The sequence below is a fragment of the Octodon degus genome, unplaced genomic scaffold (genome assembly GCF_000260255.1).
Source record: "Octodon degus isolate 3935 unplaced genomic scaffold, OctDeg1.0 scaffold00024, whole genome shotgun sequence".
NCBI classification, from domain to species: Eukaryota; Metazoa; Chordata; class Mammalia; order Rodentia; family Octodontidae; genus Octodon; species Octodon degus.
Window position 1 is genome coordinate 19,753,009 of NW_004524600.1, and position 5,124 is coordinate 19,758,132.

Sequence of the window (5,124 nt, forward strand, 5' to 3'; positions counted from 1 at the left end):
GCAGAAATTCCTGGGCTAGGACTGGGTCTGGGGGTTCCTGGAAGTCGGCAGAAATTCCTACTCCACTTTATCTATTGATCTGATTGACAACTTCATTGAGTATGCTCAATTGTAAGTTCCTGTAGATTCTGTTTTGTTGGGAGCCACGGAAGCTGGAAAATTGGTCAAATGTGTGAAAGTGAGACTAGGCCTAAGTGCCTAAAGTAGACAAGCTACCTCAGTCCTGAGACAAGCATCCTGACAGGTTAATGTCAGCTATTGGGCACTAGGCAACCTTGTGCTGCATGTTACTAACTTTACAAAGGTATAAATAAATGTCCATAGTGTTGCTGGGGGGAGGGGGGTCGTATCACCAACCTTGTCTATGTTTTCCTCATCCCTGCCACCTTTTCTCCCTGAGTAGAACAGATCACTGAGACCAACGGATCCCAACACTGTTTTACTTTTCTGTGGAAGATATTATTGAGAATAGAAGCAGTGCTGTTTCCTTATTTCCAATTTTTATGCTTATTTTTTCCTTTTTTTTATCTTACTTGTCCATATTACCATTGGTATTAAGGCAGCCAGTCTACTGCAAGGTCTTTAACTGATTTCTGCCATTCTGCTCAGCTCTGTAACTTCCAACAACAGAAGTGACAGCAGAGTGACAGCAGAGCTCTTCACTGGTCACCACCCCCAGCTGCCCTATCAACTCATCCTTTTTCTGTGCCTTTTTCTCAAGGCACAATAATCCATTCTTTTCCTTGATCTTCATGATGTTTCTCCTAAGTACTGAAATGGCTGCCTGATTTGTAGCTTGTTGGCAATAACAGGTGTTTAAGATTGTGTGCCAGTTATCAATTTATTGCTTCTCAGTTCCAAATCCACCATTTATTGCCTATTTATGACCCTAGAGCATTTTCCCTTGCCAGTTGGCTTGGTATTAAACTTTGTCGGTAAGGAGAGACACTGAGGAGGAACAGCTGCCCTTCCTGATATCAGATTATGCTCTTCTTGGTTTACTTCAGCAGCCCCTGCACTGAGCACAGGCCAAACATCCTTTGGCAGGTTTGCCCAGCAACCTAAAGGGCAGTTTCCCAGGCCAAAATCCCAGAGGGTGACTTCTGGGTGGGCGATGCAGCAGGGCTCCTCTCTGTGGATGGCTTCTTCTCCTGCAGGGGGCAGTGTTCTCACCTTGATCAGCACGCAGGCACTGTGGTTGCACCATCTCCAGTAGCGCGAGGAGCTCATCCCTAGGTGGGACCAGGGATGGTTTGTTCCTTCCTCTGCTGCTGTACCTCAGCCCTAAAAGTATGGCTGCTCCCCATGGCTGTGACCCCTACATTCCTTGGAATTTTCCTGTTTAGTAGGTTAACCCTTGTCATAACTAATATTTTCTTACATTAGATTTTTTGTTTACATTGTTGAGTAAGATTTCTGCTACCTGACTGACCTCTGACTAATACAGCATTACAGAGGATTGGAGGATATAACCCAAATAGATGTGTGTGTGTGTGTGTGTGTGTGTGTGTGTGTGTGTGTGTGTGTGTTTAGTACAGTCTATAGGGTCTACAGAGTCTCACTAGATCAGACTTGGAGTGATCCTCCTGACTTTAGCCTCCCAATCCTGGGATTACAGGCGCACGCCTCCACACCCAGTCTTAATCACTGTCTCAGCGCGCCCCCAGAGCGGAGCCAGCACAGCACCCACACTGGCTTTAACTGCATACATTTCAAACTTCCTTTCTTCTCCCCACCCACACACGTGTAGCACCGGCCACCGTAAGACACATTTATACTATGGAGTGACATCTCTCCAGTACTTTGTGTCACAATGCCAAATACCATTCTGTGGGGGAACAGGTGTATTTTTGGAAGTTCTCCTTATAACATAGTGGCTGTCAATTGTTTGTGGCAGTTTAACTCAGCACGGAGTGCCTAAAAGCCACATCTTATTCTATACAAAGTAAATACCCCCACTTCACCTCTGTTAGGTGGATCCCACAGATTCTCGAAGTGTTTCAAAACCATCTGAGACATGAAGAAGTATAATGGAGCAGAAAATGGAATGAAAAAAAAAAAGCCTTAGCCTGTTAAGATTGAGATACCTCCTCCCCTGCCAAACTTTATAAATATTGTGAATAAGATAAATACTCAGGACGTACCTGGGATTTGCAAAGGGACTCTGAATGTGAGGAGTCCCAAGCTGATGTTTCTGAGGCTTCATGCCAATTCTGCCTCTGTTCAGGACATTTTCACTGTGCAGGGTGTGAAGAAGTAGGCTCCCCCTAGACTCCCCTCAGCGGCGTGGCCAGCAGCAGCTGGGGAGTGGAGACGGAGACCGCGGGGCAGGAAGCTCACCCTGGCATCAGCTCCCCAGGCTGGCAGGGCTGGTGCTTGCCTTTGGCAGAGGAGAGCGTGGCATCTGCTAAAGTAGACCAGCAGTGAGGTTTGGGTGTGATTTCTGGCTGTGACATCACAAGCCTATGAAAGTCCTTCTTGGTACAAACTAGAACATGTAGAAGAGAATCTGTTATTTCTACAACTGTTAACAGTCAGTGAACCCGATTCCCTTAACCTATGGGCTGCCAAACTGATAATATAAGAAGGAAGACTTCCACGAACCTGAAGCCCACCAGGGCTGTTATTTGTATTTATTCTTTCAATCATTTTTTGCAGGTTTTATTATATATTTTTGTATGATTGAGTGACATTTATCCCCCCAAAGGCTAACAAACTTGAGATCCATAATTACATCTATTTTAGTTACCGGCACTTACCACCTGGCATGTACTCGGTGCTCAATAAAGTTCCATTTAAAGAAAATAGTAAAAGCACTTACTCTGGGGGTTGTTCCTCTTTTATATATTTTACCCTGTGGTCGCCATTATTATCACACTGAAATTTTCTGTTTATGCATCAGCACACCTTAGTTGATTATTAGCTCCTATAAGAACAATATTATTTCTCAATTAGCTAAATAAACCCAGTAAGTTTCACTGAATGTTTGTATGCTATGAATTGGGAATTGGGACTCCTGGTATGTATCTCATTATTGACTTAACTTGTTTCAGAGTCTATTTTTTAATCTACAAAGTAAAGAAGTTATGGGGCTGGGGAGATAGCTCAGTTGAATAAGTGCTTGCCTGGCAAGCGTAAGGGCCTGAGTTCAATCCCCGGCTCTGAAAAAAAAAAAGGAAGAAGAAGAAAGAAGAAGAAGAAGAAGGAGGAGGAGGAGGAGGAGAAGGAGGAGGAGGAGGAGGAGGAGAAGGAGAAGGAGAAGGAGAACGAGAAGGAGAAGAAGAGACAATTATGAAAATATGGCACTCTTTGGGGACCACAATAAAAATTCCAGACATTTATGTGTGTATTTTTTAAAACTTATTGTTTTAGGATATAAAAGAGTCTGGGCTTCTGAGGAATTTGATAGTCTTATTAAGCCTGCTGGATAATATTACCATATAAAGCGATTTGGTGACTTCAGGTAGGAATTTACTATTATATCCAACAAAAATAATTTAGGTATTTGGGCATATAAGACCATTTAGGATAACACATTTTTATCAAATTTGATTTCTAGGGAGGATTATATATTTTAAATTACATATATACATAACACTGCATATGTATGATTTTTTGTAGTAAAGTTTTCAAATAAATAATTTTAATGCCTACCTTTCTATGAAAGTACAACAGCATTACCATCATAGTATTTGTTTGGCTTTTTTTTTTTTTTTTTTTTTTTTTTTTTTTTTTTGGTAGTGGGAATTGAACTCAGAACCTCTTGCTTGCCAGGTAGGCGCTGTGCCCCTGAGATATATCCCTGGCCCATAGTATTTGTTTTTATTAAAATTAGTTCAAGTTCATTAATAACAAACCCCCCAAAAAAACCCTAGTTTTTAGTACAGGTAGTCCCCCTTATCCAAAATACATGGGACCACCCAGATGCAAGTTCGCTCACTTTCTAATCCCAGCACTCAAGAGGCTGCGGCAGGTGCACTGCGGGCAGTGTGAGGCCAGCCTGGGCCACTATGCAGTGGGCGGAGGGCAGCCTGAACCACACTGGAAGACCCCATCTGAACAACAACACGAATTGGGCCCCCAAGCATTTCGGGAGATGTGCATACACATCTGTGACATTCCAGGCGTGGAACTGCAGTCTAAGCAGGAAATCCATTGTGTCCGTGAAGGCAGTGGGACACAGCGATCTTCAGAGTGTTCATGGGCCACGCTGCGTGCTGTGGTATTCTCCACTCGAGCCATCACCAAGTTTTGGATTTTAGAGCATTTTGGATTTTTGGGTTAGGGATGTTAAGTCTACTATGCCATGGCAAGGTAGAAATGCGATTTTTTGTTGTTGCTTTGTTTTGTTTTTTGGTGCTGGTGGTTGAACCCAGGTCCTGCCACTGAGCTACATTCTTGGTGTAACTTGTTAAATTATGTTGAGATGGGGTTTCTTCAATTCCAAAGTTGCCCAGGCTGGACTAGAACTCCCGGTCCGCCTGCCTCAGCCTCCCAGAGTGCTAGGAGTACAGGACTTGTCACTGTGTCCAACTCAAAATATAATCATTTTAAAACCTTTGTTTCATCTTCTGCTCACTATTCGGTGTAAAAAATACTGTCTGGTCCCACGTGTGCTTGTCTGCCGGCACTTGGCACTGCACACGGTTTCCGTTTTCCTGCCATCTCCAGGGTGCAGCGCTAATCTAATCGCTAGGCTCCTGCTTGTCACTGAGGTCCGCGGCGTCTTTCTCCTGGAGCGCCGCCGCCAGGCCTGCAGGGCGAAGGTCCGCCCGGCACGGACTCGCGCTTGCTCCTCCGTCTGGGCTCGCGGGCGGGCGAGGGCTTGGCTGACGCCCCCCGAGCAGGTCGTCGCCCTCATCCTCGCTTCCGGCTGCGTCCTCGACTTCTTCCAGCTCGGCGGTTCTCTTTTTCTTCTTCGGCTGCCCACGTTCCCCGAGCATATTCTCGGGACAAGCCTAACTTCAGTGTCCACTTTCCCCGCACTCGTCCCGTTGAGGTTTGTCAAAGCACTTTCGCCTTCGGATGACTTCAGCTGCTCTTGCATCGTCCACAGCAGCGCTCGCCTCGATCACTCCACCAAGTCACTGTTGCTGTTTCCGGCTCTGGTGCAGCTTTGTGCAG